The sequence below is a fragment of the Narcine bancroftii genome, chromosome 3, assembly GCF_036971445.1.
Source record: "Narcine bancroftii isolate sNarBan1 chromosome 3, sNarBan1.hap1, whole genome shotgun sequence".
Lineage (NCBI taxonomy): Eukaryota > Metazoa > Chordata > Chondrichthyes > Torpediniformes > Narcinidae > Narcine > Narcine bancroftii.
The window spans coordinates 68,241,947-68,263,910 of NC_091471.1; positions in this window are offsets into that span (position 1 = coordinate 68,241,947).

Below are 21,964 nucleotides of genomic sequence, written 5' to 3' on the forward strand. Positions count from 1 at the left end.
ATATGTTATTTTCTCTAAAGGAATACATGATCGCATCTCTACATGCCATCGTTGAATATTAAATTTAGTATAATTTTCCCAAGTAACTGCAAGATATTTCCTAGCTACGGCTTATAAAAGCAATTGGAAGTTTATCTAATTTTGATTCTATACTCAATGGACTAATATGACCCAATAAAAATATCATAGGATCAAATGAAATTTTAAAATTAAACATAACTTCCAAAAATTCTTTGATTTTATTCCAAAAAGGCTTAATCATCTCACATAACCAAACTTAATGTAAAAAAAAGTTTCCACTTCTTTATGACATCTGAAACATAGATCTGAAGTAACACATTTGAATTTCTTTAATTTCTCCAGAGTCAAGTACAATTGATGAATAAAGTTATAATGAATCAATCTATATCTTACATTCACAATTTTTAGTCATACTCTCCTCACATATCGACATCCATTTATCTGGGGAAATAGATATTTCCAAATCTTTTTCCAATTTACTCTAGTTTTATCAACATCTGGCTTGGGCATTTTTGCCTGCAATAAAGTATACATATCTGATATAAAACCTTTCTTATCACCATCTTATAGACCTATTTCTTTATTAAATGTGGATTATAAGATAGTAGCCAGGGTTCTAGCTTATAGATTAGCTAAATGTTTACCTGATTTGGTTCATGTCGATCAGAAAGGTTTTATGATTTAGCAGACAATGTGGTAAAACTGATTTGCTTAATTAATATTTCTCAGCAGCAATCTGACCAACCAATGATAATTTCTTTGGATGCAGAAAGGGCCTTTGATAGAGTTGAATGGAGTTTTTGTTTAAAGTTTTGGAAAAATTTAACTTTGGGCCTCTTTTTACTGGTTGGATTAAAGCTTTGTATAAAAATCCCAGTGCGAGAGTGATGACAAAAGGACAACCTTTTACATTATTTAGATCGACCAGACAGGGTTGCCTTTTCTGTTTGCATTGGTTATTGATCCTTTGGAGCAGATGATTAGGCAGGGTAATACTATTGAAGGTATTAAGGTGAATTCTGATAAATATCAGATAAACTTGTTTGCGGATGATGTTTTGATATATTTAACACATCCTTTACAATCTTTAGAAACTTTACATAAACATTTGGAGCAGTTTGGAGCATTATCTGATCATCTGTTCTACATTCTATGTAGATATCTGTAGGACTCTGTGGACTTAAAATTAATATTGGGAGCTAACCTATTCCCTAATGTTGATAAAGTGCAATCAGAAAAGGAAAGAGAAGAGTCAGTGATGGAGCATGTGAACATGAGAGTAGGATAGATATTGGCAGCTAAAATAATATTTCCAAGTTCAGGAAGAGCACCTGTACAGTTCTCAATGTACAGGAAAGGGGATTAGAAAACAATTATTCATGGTAATAATGTATGGTGTGATCTCTTCCTCACAAAGATTTGGTTTCATTAGTAATTTCAAATCTGACATTAAAATTTAATTATATATTCTTGAACAATCATTTTAAGAGAAAGAGAGCCAATGCAGGTAATTATAGTAAGGTATTACATAGAGGATTTAACAGTACGGCAGAGTACAGGCCCACAATGTGATGCCAACCTACACTATATAAACCCACACCAATGGGTTCCTTACATCCACATGCCTACCAAAGAGGCTTTTAAATGTGCCAATTATATCAGCATCAACTACTACCTTAGCAATGCATTCTAGTTACCTGCCATAGTGTGTAATAAATTCTACCTCTGACATCTCCCTGAACTATCCTCCCATAGTGGTCCGGTCCTGCCTCACACACAAGGGGCCAAATCACGACAACACACATCCTACACACAACAGCTCAGAGGCCGCCTCATCACTGAGGAGAAGTGCCGGGATTAAAGACTAGGCTACAGGAGCGAGTGCTGCTCCAGAGACTGTGCTGATGACACTCCCGTGAGACAGCGCGACGGGTGGGGGCTTTGCAGTATTGCTTTTATAGCGTGGAGGACACGTGTTCCTTTCTTTTTGCAGTGCCACCATATCATGTGCGCTACAGTGGTGACCTACTGAGCACGTGGCAGCATGGACCCTACTAGCTTTCCGGCAGCTCCTGAAGCTCCCAGCGATGAACTTGCCACAGATGCAACCATTTCTGCTCCCACCCCAACTACAATGAACACCGTGGCAGCCATACAGATGCGGTGCGACAACCATCCTAACAAGGCTAATATCACCATCAATGGGGCTGTAATGCCCGATGTTGTGTGTCCCCCATAATTTCCCCAGATCCACACCCGGCCAGATGCCAGGAATCGAGCAAGCCAGCCGTCATTAGTGGCCTCAGTGGTTGACACCAGTAAAGGCTTCCTGTACCTATGAGACCTGAAGCCTGGGTGACTGTTCCTCATGGACACTGGTGCCGAGATCAGCCACATACCGCCGACATTATTCAAGTGGCGAAACAACCTGCAACAGGCAGCCAACGGTTCTACAATCCTCAGCTATGGAACTAGGCTCGTGATTATCCACATCAAGGACACAGTTTAATGATGGGAGTGCACAGTCACCTCTATGGGTCAGGCTTGCCTAGGGGCCGACTTTCTGTGGGCCAACAAACTGCTGGTGGTTTTGACCAGGTGCCACCTAGTGAATGCAGCAACCTTCCAGGCTTTTCCCCTCACAGTACGGCAACAAAGTTTCCAGCTGATGGGAGTTCCACATCTCCAACTGGAATGAGTACACCTACTACTGGCCAACTTCCCATCAATGCTAGCCCCGAATTTCCACAACACGGAACCTGCACATGGTGTTCAGCACTTCATTAAGACCACTGGACCACCAGTTTATCCAGGAAAAGCTCCACCTGGCCAAAACCGAGTTTGTAACAATGGAGGAGTTGGGTATCATCCACCACTCGAACAGGCCTTGGGCCTCCCTCCTACATATGGTCCCCAAGAACTTTGGAGGGTGGTGTCCATGTGGAGACTACCTGTGGTTAAATGATGCAACAGTACCAGACCGGTATCCAATACCACGTGCAAATTTCACTGCATGTCTCCGGGAATTCGAATCTTCTCTAAATTCGATTTAATTAAGGGATATCATCAGATCCCTGTGCACCTGCACCTTGATGATGTACGAAGACTGCCATCATCACCCGGTTCAGACTTTGGCCTAAAATGCGGCCCAGACTTTCTAGCACCTGACTCAGAACCTGGAGGGAATATTCATCTATCTAGACAATATTCTCATCACCAGCCCCAACACAGGAACACAAAAGGAACACCTTCGGCAGTTCTTTGCCAAGCTTCAGGCTCATGGGTTAACGATCAACCCAGCTAAATGCCAGTTGCGTTTGGACACCATTGATTTCCTGGGATATTGTATCACCAGCGCGGGAGCCACCCCACTGCCCGACAAGGTAGAGGGCATCCGCAGTTTTCCCAAACCAACCTCTCTCAAAGGACTGCTGGAATTCATAGGGATGGTGAACTTTCACCACTGTTTCCTCCCAGGATCAGCAGCCATCATGCAACCACTATTCGACCTCATCAAAAGGGGCAAGAAGACTCTCCCTTGGGCCACTGAAGCACTTCAAGCCTTCGACACAACTAAAACAGCACTATCTGAAGCCACCTTTTTGCCCCACCCAAACCCAGACTCCCCTTTGTCATTGACGACAGATGCTTCTGAGAAAGCGGTTGGTGCAGTACTGCAGCAGTGGGTCGATCAACAATGCAAGCCATTTGCTTTTTAGAGCAAGCACCTGAGACCACCTGAACTAAATTACAGCACTTTTAATTGGGAGCTGTGGCTCTGTACCTGGCCACATGTCATTTTAGGTACATCTTGGAAGGCCGGGTATCCATGGCATACACAGACCACAAATCACTGGGGGTGCAAGCACTGGGGAAGATCCCGGACTCATGGTCGGCCAGACAGCAATGCCACCTTTCATATATCTTGGAATTTAATACAGACATCTGACACATCGCAGGGACGTCCAATGTAGTAGCACACACACTCTCATACCCAAAAATCCCCAAGGTTACGGGTGGAATCGACATGACCCAACTAGCCAAGGACCAGGCCAAGGATACAGACATGCAGGCCTACTGCAAGGCCATCACAGGACTGCAGGTACAGGAATTCACCCCTGAACCAGGAGGACCACTACTCCTTTGCAACATGTCCACTGGCTGCCCGAGGCCCATCCTTCCTGCTGTTTGGAGACGCCAGGTGTTCAACAAAGTGCATGAACCTTCACACCCCTCCAAGAGATCAATGGTCCACCTTGGCTCAGATCACTTCATATGACGCAGACTACACAACAAAGTCTCTCTCTGGCCAAAGACCTACATATAATGTCAATGTGCCAAAACCCAGCGACACACCATGGCACTGTTACAACACTTCCCACCTAATGAAAACAGATTCCAAGTGGATATCGTGGGACCACTGCTAATCAGCCAAGGGGTTCACTGTGGTTGACCATTTCACACGCTGGCCAGACGTGGTCCCTATGCCATCCTGTGACACAGAGACATGTGCAAGCATTCATGTTGCAGTGTGTCACTCGTTTCCGTGTCCCATCAAATATTACCTCTGACCGAGGAGCCCAGTTCACCTCCTCCCTCTGTTCAACACTATCAAAATTCTGTGGTAGCCAGTTACACCACACGACTGCCTCCCAGCCCCCAAGCGAACGGACTGGTGGAGCTCTTTCACTGCCACTTGAAAACGTCTCTGAAAGCACAACTCCAGGGCCCAAACTGGATGGGTGAACTCCCATGGGACCTGCTCGGCATCTGCACGGCACCCAAAGAAAGCCTCCCCACCTCACTGGCCAAGATAATCTATGGGATGCCACTCGCCATTCCAGGTGAACTCCATTTCAGCTCCACAGAACCTCAAACCTACAGCATTTAAGGGATAGCACAGCCAACCCAAACCCACTCCCTACTACCACACATGACACGCCACCCTGCCACACCACAGAAGATTTCAAATGGTCCATAGTGAACATGTCTTATCTATCCCAACGTCCAGAGTAAAAACCACCACATCCCTCTTAAGTACTTTAAAAGTAAGGGTATTGTAAAGGGGTTCCTGGCTGGCCCCTCCTGATGAAAACAGTTCTCTACAGAGAACTGTTAAAGTTAGCATTTGTGAATACCTCATTCTGCAGCAGAAGTGCATCCCATCGCATTGTATTGGATGGTTCCATGGGCTTCCAGGATGCATGTCACCTTCATTTAAAATCACATCATTGTATTTAATGGAGAGTCTATTGCTCATTGTAGAACTCTCTCATGTGAGTTGCCTCTCCCATGTAGATTACTTTCCTGTGCTAATTACACTGGACAATGAAGACTTTGCTTCCTGAACACTTTTGGGTGTATTTTATGGAATTGTGGGCTGCGATCATGCAAATCACCTTAGGTTTTCCTATCACATACCATTTTTTACATATAATCTATTTTTGTGATTTCCTGACAAATTTTAAGTCTACTTGAATATTGCCCTCTCATCAAGATGTTTTGGTCAATCCAAGCATCCCTCAATACAGCTGCTATGCAAATTTTGTCTTAGGCCTGGGCATGCAAGGAAGGCATTTAAAGATGTTGAGAATTTTCTTGGCATGTACTGAGCACCAAACTATATCCAGCTGATTACAACATGCTTCAATCTTGCAAAATCATGAAATGCACCATGCCACTGACACAAGAAGCATCAGATTCTAAGTACAAACGAAAATCACCTGCAAAACATTTTTAGGGGAGTTAATGTATGGAAAGATTAGATTGATAGTGGTGTAAGTTTACATAGGTTGGCATTGCATTGTGGGCCTGTAGTGTGAATAAAAGCTCTCATGACTGGAGGGACAACAAATGCATTTATGAGCTTATAACTAAGGGTAGGGTTCAATAATAGTCTTCATGAAGGTTCTAGGTTTAGGCAGGAAACCAGGGTTATATGTGGGCAGATGTTGGATGGGGGGGGGGAGCCAAGAGGCAGGACCAGCCAACAACATAACATCCTACCACTAAATCCCAGTTCACTGCATCCATCCCTTCCTGCAGAATTTGGATCTGTGAATGAAGACAGAGAACATAAATACAGAAGCAAGTGGTACAAAAATATACAGTTATTTACAAATTTACAGATTTAAGTGGTCCGGGGATCTGGACATCCTGCTGGAGCACCTTAGCACTGGGGGGCCTTGGACTCCTGAGGTCTCTTGGTCCCCTTGTGAGGGAGGAGAGGTGAGCAGGGTCTCCGGCTTGATGATGGAGGGAGGGTGCACTTTCCTCCTGAACCGGATCTTCTGAGGCCCTGACTGGGGGCAGTGAGGATGAGCTCCGTGCTCGCAGGGCACCTAAGGTAACGGACACCCTGCTCTGGTGGGAGTCAGGTCCCTGATGGAGACAGTGTCCTCCCTGCCATAGGTGTACATGGGATTGGCATGGAGCAGTTTCACCCTTTCCACCAGAGGATCAGTCTTGCTTCGCTTTATGTGCTTCCTGAGAAGGACTGGACCAGGAGTGGTGACCCAGACTCGGATCGTAGTTCCTGAAAGTGAATAGGAGCTCATGAGGAGTAGCGTTGGTTGTGGTACATAGTAGCAACCGGATGGAGTGGACAACCATAGGAAGGACTTCCTGCCAGCGAGAGTCTGGAAGGCCTTTTGACTTCTGGACCATTTAGACAACCTTCCAGATTCTTTCCCCCGGCGTTTGTAGCTAGTAGTCCTGCTCGATGCAATGCCCCTCACCAGCAGGTACTGATACAGCTTGTCACTCAGAAAAGCTCAGTCCCGGTCGCTATGAATATATTTGGGATACCCTAACAGAGTGAAAATGGAGTCTAGGGCCTTCATAACTGATGAGGTGGATGTGTCTGGGCATGGAATGGTGAACAGGAAGTGGGAGTACTTGTCAATGACACAGAGGAAGAAGGTGTTCCCATTCGTGAAGGGGAGAGGCCCCTTAAAATCAAAAGGCATGGATGACTTGATCAGGTGCGCCTTTGCGGTGTGACAGAACACACTCCACGCAGACCTGGCAAGACCTGATCATTTCCCTGAACTGTTACAGGACGGAGGAGACCAGAATACTTCAAGGTCACACTTTTAAGGTGAAACAGGAAGTCCAGAACCAAAACTACCGGAGCACACAATTCATCAAGAATATACAAGCAAAATTTACAGAACTCCCCCCCCCACCCCTTCAAACGACAGATGTCCTATGCAATATTGTTGAATACGCGTAGAATGTGAATGAAATGCGAGAAATAGGCGGCAATTAGAAGGATACATCTTCAGATTGTATTTTTGCACAGTCTATGAAGCTTTCAGTAGAGTCTGTATCGATTAGGCATTTAGTGGAATGTCTGTTTACCTTTACAGTTACTATAGAGTTGCTAGGCTTGTGAGCTCTGTCCTGATCTAGAACCATTGGAGCTAGGTCCCCAGAGACCCCATGCTCCTCACTCAAGTGGCCCTCACCTTCCTGGGTTGCCCTGCGTGGGTACAATGGCATCGACCTCGTGACGTAGCAATTCGGCCGCCCTCCCTTTTCCTCCAATGTTGATGGTACAGAGTTTGAATTCGGGTTGTGGAAGATGGCCGTTGAGCCTTTTCACGCCATTTCCTCACCGCCACCCTCCGTCGGCATGTCAAGCAGCAAGCGGGTTCAGATGAATTCAGGGCAAACAGCTTGGGGCTGGAATCAGATCCGGGAGCAGTGCAGGCTGTAGACCTCCCCGGGCTTCCCCTCACACAGCATACCCTCATCCAATGACCTTTCTTGCTACAGCTGGAACACACAGAGTCTTTTGCCGGGCAACGAGATTGGGGATTCTGGCTCTTGCCACAGAGAAAGTAATCCCTGGCCTAGGAAGCAGCAGCTCTTAGGGCTGGGATAGCGAGAGCAGCTGATCCTTGGAAGGGCTCATTTGGGTGGACAAACATAGAAACATAGAAGATAGGAGCAGGAGTAGGTCATTCGACCCTTCGAGCCTGCTCCGCCATTCAACGAGATCATGGCTGATCTTAAAGTTCAGTACCCCGTCCCCGCCTTCTCTCCGAAACCTTTAATACCCTTATGCTGAAGAAATAGATCTAATTCCCTCTTAAATAGATTTAATGAATCTGCCTCTACTTCCCTCTGTGGCAATGAATTCCACAGATTCACCACCCTCTGGGTAAAGAAATTCCTCCTCATCTCGGTCCTAAAGGGTTTGCCTATTATCCTCAAACCATGGCCCCGGGTTCTGGATTTTCCCATCATTGGAAACATCCCATCTGCATCCATTCTGTCCAGTCCTGCCAGAATTTTATATGTCTCTATGAGATCCCCTCTCAATCTTCTAAACTCCAGCGAGTACAATCCCAATTTGCGCGATCTTTCCTCATAAGTCATTCCTGCCATTCCAGGTATCAGCCTGGTGAATCGCCTCTGCACTCCCTCCATTGCAAGAACATCCTTCCTTAGATAAGGTGACCAAAACTGCATACAATACTCCAGGTGGGGTCTCACCAAGGCCCTGTACAGCTGCAGTAAGGTATCCTTGTTCCTATACTCAAACCCTCTTGATATGAAGGCCAACTTACCATTTGCCTTTTTAACTGCCTGCTGTAGCTGCATGCTCGCCTTCAGAGACTGGTGTACAAGTACCCCTAGGTCTCTCTGCACTTCCCCATCTCTTAATCTATTGCCATTCAAATAGTAATCTGTAATAGTAATAGTAACTTGCAGGCTTCAAGGTTGTCATTCTTGACCTTGGCCTGTTCCAACGATTTGGTCAATATGGCTAGCCAGGTCCCTCTTTCCTGATTCGAGCAGTCGCTGCTTCGTACCGCAAGCAGACACCCGCAATTACAGTGTCTCGGATTTGTTCTTCCTCATGAATGCATCCCATAGCGGCTTCATACCTGCTCTTCTTGGCAGGTGTCCACAGATTCAGCAGGTAGTCATCGATGGTCTCTCCCAGCCGCTGGTGGTGTAGAGCTAGTTGGTGCCTTGCTAGGACCTCATTCTGCAACTTCAGGTACTTAGCTTTCAATACCTCGATAGCAACATCATGCGTAGAGCAGTCCATGATGACTGCATAAACTTTTGTTCCTACCCTCGAAATGAGTGCGCACCTCCTGAGTTCATTAGTGTGGAAGATGTCTCTGGTCGCATTCAGATAGGCCTGGACACAGTCTAGCCAGTATGTGTACTCCTCAGCCACGTCGGGGGATAGAGGGTCTATCAGTAGCATATCTGGCTTGAGTAGCACTTCCATTGTTAAGGAATAAGCTAATAAAATTGTAGCGTGAATAAAAGCTCTCATGACTGGAGGGAGAACAAACGCTTTTATTAGCTTATAACTAAGTGTAGGGTTCAACAGTAGTTTTCAGAGGGTTCTGGGTTTAGGCGGGAAACCAAGGTTATATGTGGGCAGATAGGGGTGGAGCCGGGAGGCCGGGCCAGCTACCGGCACAATACCCCTACCAGTGAATCCCAGCTCACTCCAGTGCTGAAGGATTTGTACTCAGCATCATTTTGCAATTAAACATGCTTAAATTTCATAAAATTTCCTACATGATAAATGCAACTCTTAAATTATCTTTGTGTTCAGCTTGAAGTTGTCTATCATAATCCTCAACTTTTTTTTCAGGAAGCAAACATTTTGAAAAAAAATGTTGTCTAATGTTCTCATTCTTTGATATTTAGGTTGCTCTTCAGATTGAAAGATGAGAGATTCATAATCTTAAGAGCACTCAGTTATTCATACTTGGTAAGAGGATGGAGTGGGCTTTGAAAGTGGTTTGCTTTTGTGTACATATGTTTGCCAATGTGGATATTGATATCACAGTTAGCACATAGCAGACCATCAGTAAATATCAATATTGTTGAAACATTTCTGGCAGCTATGTTATCAAGGATGGCATAAATATTAGATATGTCTCTTACAAGGTGCAAAGAGATACTAATCTACAGGTGATTCAAGAGAGAGAAGAAACAATTCAGTTTCAATGACTGCATGGCTTGGCTTAAAAACGAGAGCTGCTATCAGTCAGATTCTAACTGCCATTGATTTTTTTTTAAATGTACTTAGTCCGGTCCTAATTTTTACATTCTACCAAGAATAATTTATCAGTGTCACCTTGAACATGTAGAAAAGGACACCATGGTGTACTGAGAAGATCAATTTTTTAAAAATAAACCAGCCTCTGCCATAATAAGATAGCAGTTAAATGCTTTAAATGTTTCAATCCTGAGAATCAAAAACACAAAAAAAAAGATTTTTGAAGAATTTTTCTTGTAAAACAACTGATGGAGTTGATTTATTTTTATTGGTTTTTACTACAGTTTCCCTATTTATTTTTGGTATGAGCATGTATGAAAAATACAACAAAGGTTGCGCACAGCCGATCGTAAAGTGAAATATATTCCTCATTTGCTGCATCTAAAACATGTTTTGCTTCAATCAATAAGCTTTTTTTCCTATGCATCCATTACAGATTTCCTGAAGGCAGAACCCTGCCACACCAATTACTTCAATATTCAAATGTTTTTTAAAGGCAGGAAAAGAAACAACCAACTCTTCAGCAAAGTGGAGAATGAATGCAAAAATTATTTTATTCACTCATCTCAAATAGCATAAATATGTGCATCTGGAGACTTGCGTCATGTCAGCAGAAGCATCAGGCAAACAGCATTTCATCTACTATTCATCTCCATTGCTCACCTTGGCTGATTGGTACCCACCGCAGAAATGATGTCCAATCCATTGACAGAGTGGACGTCAGGACTTTGCTGGTGAGTGTTCTTTTGACATTAAAGAAGTTTTATTACTTGTATTGCTTATTACACATGAGAAACAGGATAGAATGAGTAATTCAGCTGATGCCAGTTATTATATAACTCCCCCACAAAGAGACCAGGTAAACTAGGGATGCAAGGGAGGATATGATGAATATAATAACTATTTCTTCTTAGTGGAGAATTTTTTTATTCAAAGTCAAAACAAAATAGGATACATCCATGAGAGCAAAAAATGTTGTGCTTTAAGAGAGAAAGTGGAAGAATCTTCCTAAAATCAAAGGACAATTAAATTTTATGGTTTACTGTGGATCGAGTACCCCATATCTGAAGTTCCGAAAATTGAAAAGATTCAAAATCCCATACTTTTTTAGCACCGATGTGACATCACAAGTTGAAAAAAATGGACCATCTGACCTGCCCATGTGGGGCTCTGATGCTCTGTTGGTGCCACTTTAGTAACTAGAGAGCTCTATGGTACAAAACAAAATCATTGCTTCTGGCAGGGAAGATGCCAAATGGAGCTGGGTCCCAGTCTTCAACATTGGCTGCAGCCGGAATTGGCAATGGAGACTCCATTCTCAACATTGGGTGCAGTGCTACCTGCATCAAAGAAGTCACCTTGGGCTTCAAGACAGGAATTGGGACCTTGAGGTCTTGGGTAGGATCTCAGGCTCCCGGGCAGGAGTGAGGACATTGGGCTCCCAGGCAGGAGCTGGGACTGTAGTCAGGTATCAGTAGTGGCAGGGGAAGGTGTCAAGGACTAGTGGCAGCAGTGGAGAGGTGTTGGGGACAAGCATCAGCAGTAGGGAGGTGTCAGGGACTAGCAGTGGTGGTGGTGAGGTGTTGGGACCAGTGACTACAGTGGAGAGGTGTCAGGGACCAATGGCGGTTGTGGAGAGATGTTGGGAATTGTTGGCGGCAAAGGACAAAAACCATTGTTAATGAAGCATTGTTAGAGGAAATATATGAAAAAGCCATTGAGGGGAATTACTAGTTGTTACTTGGGAGGCTTCTTAAATAACTTAGAGATGGAAAATTCAAATAACAGAAGAGACTTTACTTACTGATGTCTTCCTGGATCTCAGAAAACTGTTCACATACTCATATACATATGCATCATCCCCACAGTGGTGCGCTACAGTGAGCAGGTTGTATTCTTACACTGCTACAAAATAGGTCACATTATCCTGACTATATAACATCCCTCCTTCTCGAGATAAAGAAAAATGTAGCGTTCTTTATCACTTTTTTTTTCTTGCGCAACTTAAGTATCTGAACTTGTACACTAGTTTATTGACACAACTATTTTGAAATAGTTGTTATCAATATCACACTGGCAGCAGTATGTTGCTTCCCCATCTTGTTGATTTGGCTGCGACTGTTGGGCTCTGTGTTGCTGGTCCACGTGTAGGTGATGTAGCTTGTTGTGCTTCACCTGACAACTGCTGTGTTGATGTTTCTGTATTAGTGGTTGTGGTCTCTTCACTTGATACCTCACTTGATATTAGTGTTGCAGGCTTTGCTGGTATTAAACATCTTGTGTTGGCCGGATGTGAATTCTGATCCTCCTCAGCTGATTATTGCCAGAGTCTGTCTCAACAATGTATGAAATTGGTGTCTCAGCTTCTCTGATGACCTTTGCTGGGGTCCATGTTTTCAACATCAGCTCATGTTGACGTCTGAAGAGTTCTGGCAATGTTTGTACATGTTTGCTATAATGCTTCTTTCTTCTTCTTGCGTGTCAGCTAGTCTTCTTCTGGTTTCCTCCTGATCTTCTAGAGGCTGTATTTTGCTTGGAAGAGTTTTATATATCCTGCCATTTAGAAGTTCTGCCAGGGACTTCATGTCAGCCCTTAAAGGTGTTTTTCGTAATGATAGAAAAGCTAGGTATGGGTCTTCTTTTGTTTCGTGACATTTAACTAGTGTGTGTTTCACAGTTTGCACTTGTCTTTCCCATGACGTTTGGGGTAGTAAGGGGATAATGCAGTGATAACAACCCATTCTCTGCAGCCAGCTTTCTGAATTCTTGTGATGTGAATTGTGTTCCATTGTCACATATTACTTGCTTGGGTATTCCTTCTTCAGCAAGGTGCGCTTTCGTTTCTGAGGTGATAGTCTTTCACCTCTCAAGTCTTTCACCTTTTTGAGGAATGGAAATTTACTATTAAACCACTCTTGATTCTCTGTGAACGTCTGCTCCCACTGTGTGCTGTGGCCTTGCAGGTACTTCTGTGAAAATTATTGCCACTTTTTGTTGTGTGTGTCTGTTGTTCCTTTTAGATGTCTTCATCTGGATCCTATAATTGACAGAAATCAACTGCAACTCCTGACAGCTATCCAGACCTAGAATTGCTGGTCCATCTGCATCTACCACATAGAATATACAGACGATGTTCTTTCCCTTATGCCAGCCATTGATCTTTGTTCTCCCCTAGCTGCTTGATCATGGGTCCACTATAGACTATTAAAGTCACATTTTTTGTTTCCAATGCACTGTCTTTTAGATACCCTTTTATTATGTTCTCTGGGAACATCTGGCAGTAGAGTCTAAGTAGAAGGATGTTGCTTTGTGATCCAGTATCCAATTTCACCTTTAGGTTAAATATGGTAGGCTCGTTCTGGATTGCCCTCTGTATTTGGATCCTTGTGTTCAACTCGCTTCCTTCTTTCATCTTACCCGACATCTCATGAAGGTGTATGGATTCCATGTCCAGTACTTGGGTGTCAGAGTCCTCACTGTTGTTTCTTTTTATGTTGTGGATTTTTTTTCTTGTCTTTTTTCTTCATTGATATCACTGTTTTCTTCATACCAGATGCACATTTCTGCCCAGTGGTTTGCTTTACCACAGGCTTTAAATTCAGAACTGTATGCAGGGCATTTATTTTGATCATCAAAGAGGTGTTGTCTGTCACACTTCCTGCAGGTCTTAGAGTTTGCACTTTTCTGATTGTGTTCTTAATAGCATCAATCCTTCCTTCTCTTTCCTGTGGGTGGGCTGCATAGTTAGGGATTTAATTTGCATCCTCGTGACTTCAAAGGCTCTGGCTGTGTCTATAGCTTTGGCCAGCTTCAAGCTATCCTTCCCTGTAAGAGACTTTTGCATTTTGGGATGGACACTTCCCTATATTAGTTGATCAACTAATCTTCATTTTGCAACAATTTTTAAAAATCTAGTGAAGAAGTTATCAAGCAGCTTCATCAGTCTCTTGCGTTAAGCCTTGAAATACATAGTGTTTAATTCGACAATTAGATTTGCGTTAAAGGTGGGAAGCAAACTGCAAATATCTGCTCTGTATCATTTTTCTCCACCTCCATAAGCTTCCAACTATTAAATAAGTCAAGACCTTGCTCCCATATCCAGACAAGTATATAACTGACCTTCTCCTCTGCTGTTGCATTTTTTAAATAGCTTTTGAATGCTACATTGCAATTCTGCTGAAACTTTTTAAATGATTCAACAATGTCTTCAGCCTCCTGGTCCATCACTGGATGAACTGCTGTTTCACCAGCCATTTTTTTTTTTTCAAAATGTTTTATCTCTTCTTCCCCTTCATGTTTCAGTGACATAATCAATTGTATGGCTTTATTCTTGTTCTTCACCACTGCCACCATGTTATGTCTATTATTTGGAAGGTTTCTTAAATAGCTTAGATATGCAAAATTCAAATAACAGAAGAAACTTTACTTACTGATGTCTTCCTACCATCTCAGGAAACTGTTCACACACACATATACATACGCCCCACAGTGGTGCAGTACAGTTACTACAGTGAGAAGGGTATATTAAACTGTTACAAAATAGTTCACATTATCCTGACTATATAACACTAGTGTTTGGTGCTCAAAAAGCCTGCTGATGTTTAACTGCCTGATACAGGTATTTTTCTGAAACTACCATGCTGCTTTAATTCCATTGTTTCGAAACCAAAAAAAAACCCCAAAACCAAAAAAAAAGTCTGGTCCCAAGCATTTTGGATACGGGGTACTCGACCTGTAATAGATCATTAAATGGTTTCAAAAGTAACAATGTGTAGTAGAAGTTAACATTTAGAGTGTGAACAAATGGTTTTTCAGCATTATGCATTCACAAATGGGAGTACATCATAGGTGGCAAAATAATTTTTACGTGTTAAATGGCAAAATAGTCAGTCTGGAACATCTCTTGACCTCACTCGCTTGATAGAGCCACAAGCTTCTCTTTATTTGATGATATAGTGGGCAGAATAGCATGGAGTTTCACAAAGCTTGGTTCCAGTTCACTGAGTTTCATCATGGGAGGGATTTTACTGGAACTCAATTACCTGGTCCTGTGATCTGTACATTTGGCCAAGCATATGAAAATGGCTCATTTGCTTTATCATAATATGTAACAGCTAATTTATCCAGGTATCTGCTGAAAGACCTGGTATTGTCTTGTCACTTTTTAAAATCGATCTTTTTAATTGGCCTCCGACTGTGAACCAGCAGCCAGCTCCTTTCACACCTCACCACTGTTTATTCGTGCAGCTGCTCGTGCAGCTGTTGTCATTAGGCTGGTTCTTGTATCTGATAATGAAATCAATGGGAGTAGAGCTAAATGAAATATGGTATGAGGATATGTAAGAGTGAAAAACACCTGCATGACGAGTTGGGCTAAATCATCTTTCCTGTGCTGTAATTGTTTAATGTTTCCATAATTTCATGTAATAATTAATTGTACAAGGTAATTAGATTAAATTTGGTACTGAACGTATTTTATTCTTTATTGCGATGCTGGAGTCACAGGATGGTTAGCATTTATTGTCCAACCCTAGCTCTCCGGAGAGATGGTGGGATGTATCTCTAGTCCAATGTAGAGAAAATTTGAACATTAATTTCCTACCTGTGTGACATGTGTAAAGATTTTAGACTTGCATCATAGTCACTTTCATTAATACTAGTTCTCCAATTACTCTTTGTGATAGATTTAAAAGTAGGAGGCATGATAAAGGCATTTATTTATGACATGAAAATTGGTTATGCAGTTGACAATAAGAAAAGTTGTTACCTGTTGTGGTTTTATTGTGATTTTTTTTGTTAATCCAAAATGTCACTATGGTGTGACAACTCTTTGCAAGCTATCTGATTGGGAGGTAAAGGTTTTTCACTGTTTATCAGTATACATGACAATAAACTGTATTTCGTTCAATGCCTAAAATTATGGATGACTTAGAGTAAAGCTAAAGGAATTACAGCTGAGGGATCAAAACCAAGAAGTATAGATTTAAAATAATTCATTGATGGATTAGAGAGCAGATGAGGGACTTTTTTTCAGGCACAGGGTGGCAGGAGACTGGAACTCACTGTCTGAGAGATAGACGGAGTTATAAACTACCTGTCTGAGCAGCGATTAGAATCTGGACCTCTGTATAGAAAGGTATGAGTCTAGAACACACTGTCTGAGAGGTGGTAGGAGCCGAGGACACACTGTCTGAGAGGTGGTAAGAGTTGGAAATGCATTGTCTTGGAATAAAAGAGTCTAGAACTCACTGTCTGGGTGGGGCAGGAGCTTAGACCACACTGAGAGGTGGAAAGGAGTCTGAACTGACTCGACCTGGAGACTGTTTCAAGTTTTTCTGAAGGGGTTCCAGGTATTGGAACTGAGATGTGAGGATATACTGAAGGTGGTGAAGGGTTCCTGACCGTATCGGAGGTTCACATCTGGAGCTCAGGTTGCCAATGGTTTAGACTGGGCTTTGCGTGGCTGCCGGGGCTGCGGAAGCGCTGAAGGCAAATCTACAGACACTTGGTGATTCCAGGGGAACACACTTTTGCTTCTCTTTCTGTGACTGTGTTACACTATCAATAAAACCAAAAGACTGGAATTGCAGGATGACATGGCTTTTAATACCATAAGACTTGGACGGTGCTCCTGTACTGGCCCGATCCCAGGACTTATACTGAGGGAGGGAATTTACTTAACTGCCTTTATTAGGGGATTCCAAGTGGTGGAGTACCTGAGGGAAGGTGGGTCAGCCATACATAAGGACAAAACATATACACAGTGCCAGTAACCAAGTAACAGTATACAGTTGGGTATCACCACATTCATATTACCATATTTTTCTTTCTTTGGCTTGGCTTCGCGGATGAAGATTAATGGAGGTGTAATGTCCACGTCGGCTGCAGGCTCGTTTGTGGCTGACAAGTCCGATGTGGGACAGGCAGACACGGTTGCAGTGGTTGCAAGGGAAAATTGGTTGGCTGGGGTTGGGTGTTGGGTTTTTCCTCCTTTGTCTTTTGTCAGTAAGGTGGGCTCTGCGGTCTTCTTCAAAGGAGGTTGCTGCCCGCCGAACTGTGAGGCGCAAAGATGCGCAGTTTGAGGCAATATCAGCCCACTGGCGGTGGTCAATGTGGCAGGCACCAAGAGATTTCTTTAGGCAGTCCTTGTACCTCTTCTTAGGTGCACCTCTGTCTCGGTGGCCAGTGGAGAGCTCGCCATATAACACGATCTTGGGAAGGCGATGGTCCTCCATTCTGGAGACGTGACCTACCCAGCACAGTTGGATCTTCAGCAGCGTGGATTCGATGCTGTCGGCCTCTGCCATCTCGAGTACTTCGATGTTGGTGATGAAGTCGCTCCAATGAATGTTGAGGATGGAGCGGAGCCGTAGGTGATGCCGGTAGAGGACCCATGATTCGGAGCCGAACAGGAGTGTGGGTATGACAACGGCTCTGTATACATTAATCTTTGTGAGGTTTTTCAGTTGGTTGTTTTTCCAGACTCTTTTGTGTAGTCTTCCAAAGGTGCTATTTGCCTTGGTGAGTCTGTTTTCTATCTCGTTGTCGATCCGTGCATCTGATGAAATGATGCAGCCGAGATAGGTAAACTGGTTGACCGTTTTGAGTTTTGTGTGCCCGATGGAGATGTGGGGGGGCTGGTAGTCATGGTGGGGAGCTGGCTGATGGAGGACCCCAGTTTTCTTCAGGCTGACTTCCAAGCTAAACATTTTGGCACTTTCTGCAAAACAGGACGTCAAGCACTGAAGAGCTGGCTCTGAATGGGCAACTAAAGTGGCATCGTCTGCAAAGAGTAGTTCACGGACAAGTTGCTCTTGTGTCTTGGTGTGAGCTTGCAGGCGCCTCAGATTGAAGAGACTGCCATCCGTGCGGTACCGGATGTAAACAGCGTCTTCATTGTTGAGGTCTTTCATGGCTTGGTTCAGCATCATGCTGAAGAAGATTGAAAAGAGGATTGGTGCGAGAACGCCGCCTTGCTTCATGCCATTGTTAATGGAGAAGGGTTCAGAGAGCTCATTGCTGTATCTGACCCGACCTTATTGGTTTTCGTGCAGATGGATAACCATGTTGAGGAACTTTGGGGGGCATCCGAGGCACTCTAGTATTTGCCAAATCCCTTTCCTACTCACGATGTTGAAGTCTTTGGTGAGGTCAACAAAGGTGATGTAGAGTCCTTTGTTTTGTTCTCTGCACTTTTCTTGGAGCTGTCTGAGGGCAAAGACCATGTCAGTAGTTCCTCTGTTTGCGCGAAAGCCGCACTGTGATTCTGGGAGAACATTTTCGGCAACACTAGGTATTATTCTATTTAGGAGAATCCTAGCGAAGATTTTGCCTGCAATGATTCCCCTGTAGTTTGAGCAGTCTGATTTCTCGCCTTTGTTTTTGCATAGGGTGATGATGATGGCATCACGAAGGTCCTGAGGCAGCTTTCCTTGGTCCCAGCAGAGCTTGAAAAACTCATGCAGTTTGGCATGAAGAGTTTTGCCGCCAGCCTTCCAGACCTCTGGGGGGGGATTCCATCCATACCTGCTGCTTTGCCACTTTTCAGTTGTTCAATTGCCTTATATGTCTCTTCCAGGGTGAGGACCTCATCCAGCTCTAGCCTTAAGAGCTGTTGAGGGAGCTGGAGCAGGGCGGATTCTTGGACTGAGCGGTTGGCACTGAAAAGAGATTGGAAGTGTTCTGACCATCGGTTGAGGATGGAGGGAGATCTTGTCGCTGAGGAGGACATTGCCATCTGAGCTGTGCAGCGGGATTTGGACTTGGGGTGAGGGGCCGTATACAGCCTTTAGAGCCTCATAAAAACCCCTGAAGTTGCCAATGTCCGCGCTTAGCTGGGTTCATTTGGCAAGGCTAGTCCACCACTCATTTTGGATCTCCCGGAGTTTGCGCTGAAGATGGCTGCATGCGCGACGGAAGGCTCGTTTCTTCTCTGGCCAGGACTGTTTTGCAAGGTGAGCCTGATGGGCAGCTCGCTTCTTTGCCAGCAGCTCCTGGATTTCCTGGTTGTTTTCGTCGAACCAATCCTTGTTTTTTCCTGGAGGATTGCAGTATGGCAGTCTTCAGCTGATCCCAGAGGGTTTCAGGGGACAAGTCCGTGAGGCGGATTGCATCCTCGAGCTTTGCTTTGAGGTTTGCCTGGAAGTTTCCTCTCACTTCGTCTGACTGCAAGTTTCCAATATTGAACCAACATTACCATATAACCATATAACAATTTACAGTACAAAACAGGCCATGTATATAGATTTTCATAAAATTTTAAAAATTCATCATTAATATCTTTTTCTTTATAAGTAATTTCTCCATTCTTCATAATAGCATTAATTGTCCTCGATTTTAAGTTGCCATGCCAAAATCTTATGTGCTCTTTCTCCCAATTCATAATAACGTGCTTAAACCTCAGTATCATTTTCTCATATTTATATGTTTGTAAATTATTATAATGTAATTTTAATTTAGACAATTGTATCTTGTCATCCTCTGTACATTTTTTCTCTAACTTTTTCTCCAGACATTCTATTTCTTTCTCCAAATTTGAACTTTCTAACTGATACTTTAAAAAAAATCTTTGCTGTATAACTAATAATTAATTCTCTTAAATATGCTTTTAAAGCATCCCACAAAACAAACTTACTTTGAACTGAATTTTGATTCATTTGTAAATAAAAATTAACTTGATATCTTATATATTTAATAAAGTCTGGTCTCTTGAATAACATTTCATTAAACCTCCATCGATAAGCTGTCTCAACCAATTCAAATGAATGATTTGACAATAACCTACTTTTATATTCTGCTAAATTAAATCTACCTTGTAAATGTGCAGAAATCAAAAATAAATCTATTCTAGAAAAATTATGTCAAGTTGAATAAAATGAATAATCATTTTCCATTGGATTTAATTTCCTCCAAATTTCCACTAAATTCAAATCCTTCATCATTTCAAGCAATCTTTTCACCATCTTAGACGTTCTAACAATTTTTAGAGATTTTTCCAACAATGGGTCTAAACAATTATAATCCCCTTCCACCAATACATTTCCATTTGATTGATTCAAATTTAAAAATGCCTCTGAAATAAAAAGCCTCATCATCTTCATTTGGTGCAAAAATATTTATTAAATTTCAAATCTCGTTAAAAAAATTACAATTAAAAATTAACACTCTTTCCGCATTTGCAAAAAATAATCTACCACAAAAGATATTTTCTTATTAACTAAAATCACCACCCTCTAGCTTTAGAATTAAATGAAGACGAAATTACGTGTCCAACCCAATCTCTTTTTAATTTTGAATGTTCTTTTTCTGATAAATGAGTTTCTTGCAAAAATGCTATATCTACTTTAAATTTCTTAATATAATCTAAAACACATTTCTTCTTTATCGGATGATTTAACCACTTAACCTTAAAAGTTGCAAAATTTAAATTATTCATTACAATCTATATAATGGCACCCAATCTTTCACAACTCAGTAAGAAAAAAAAACCCTTAAACCCCCCCATTAACAACAAAATTGGAGAGCAGTAACCCCCCACCTTATTAACAGGGTGCGGTTAATACCAACAGTGGCTGACGACTTCGGATTTAGCTGGGATAACATCTTCTCCCCAGCAGAGAGGAAAGAAACCCTTCATTTACTGAATGTCTTTTTGTAAATCCATCAATTGTTCAACTTTCCCAATTCCAGCTTTGTCCAACACCACCAACGGTTTTAACGCAAATTCCAGTGTCAACTTAGAATCTGGTAAAGAAGAAGCAAAAGTTAAAGCTGCCTGTGGATTTTCAAAAAACTGAGATTGGAATTGCCAAAAAAAAAATTTTTTTAATTGCTGGGTATCTAAAAGTAGATCTATAGCCTTTTTTCCATAAGACAACTTTAGCAGGATTAAACTCTTTCCATTTCATAACTACATCCTGACTCAAATCTGCATAAAAAAGCCTTACTATTTTGAATTACCATTGGACCATTCATACGCGCTCGTAACACTGCTGTACGTAAAATCATCTCATGATTTTGATACCTCAAACACCTCACTAAAACAGCTCAGAGTGGTTGCCGTGGTAATGGATTTTTTTCTTAATGTACGATGAGCTCTCTCTATCTCCAGACCCTCTGGAAAATATTCTGGACCAAATACTTCAACAATCCATTCTTTAAAAAACTTTGTAGGTTTTACTCCTTCAAAATCTCTGGTAACCCCACTATTTTTATATTATTCTGCCGACTTTGATTTTAACGTTAATTTTGACGTTAATTTGATTTTAAAGAATCCATCTTCTGTAAAAAATTCTTCGTCTCAATCTGCCATTCGGCAACAACTTCTTCCACTTGATCCACTCCGTCTTCCACATTTTTAATTTTGTTTTCAACATTATCAATTTTGCTGTCAAACATTTACTGACATCCACTTTCATTGAAGCAATTTCACCAGACATATCAGTAATTTTAAGTGTGATGTCAGAAAGTTGTTGGGCAACATTTTGAAAACTAATGGAAACATAATCGATCAAACTCTCATTTTGTTTTGTTATAGTTTCCAACATTATCATTATATCAGAAGAGGGCATAGGACTCATAGTGCTGGGAGTCTTATATGGTGAAGGTACTTTCAAAGATGTTGGAGTACCTTCCACTTTAGCTGCAGCTAACAATAATTGATTGTCTTCTGCTTCCAAATAATGTTCTAATTCTTCTTCCATTTCTTGTTGTATCTGAGCTTCCTGAACTTCTTTAGACCTGCAGCTAGCCTGTTCCTCACTACTAACACCGATGCCTGAGGCACACCTCTCATCACTGGCCTCGAACCTGACAAACAATTGTCCATCATGACTCTCCAGTGCCTATCTTACAGCCACCACTGAACTTATCTGACTATCTTTATATTAATCCCTAGAGACTAAA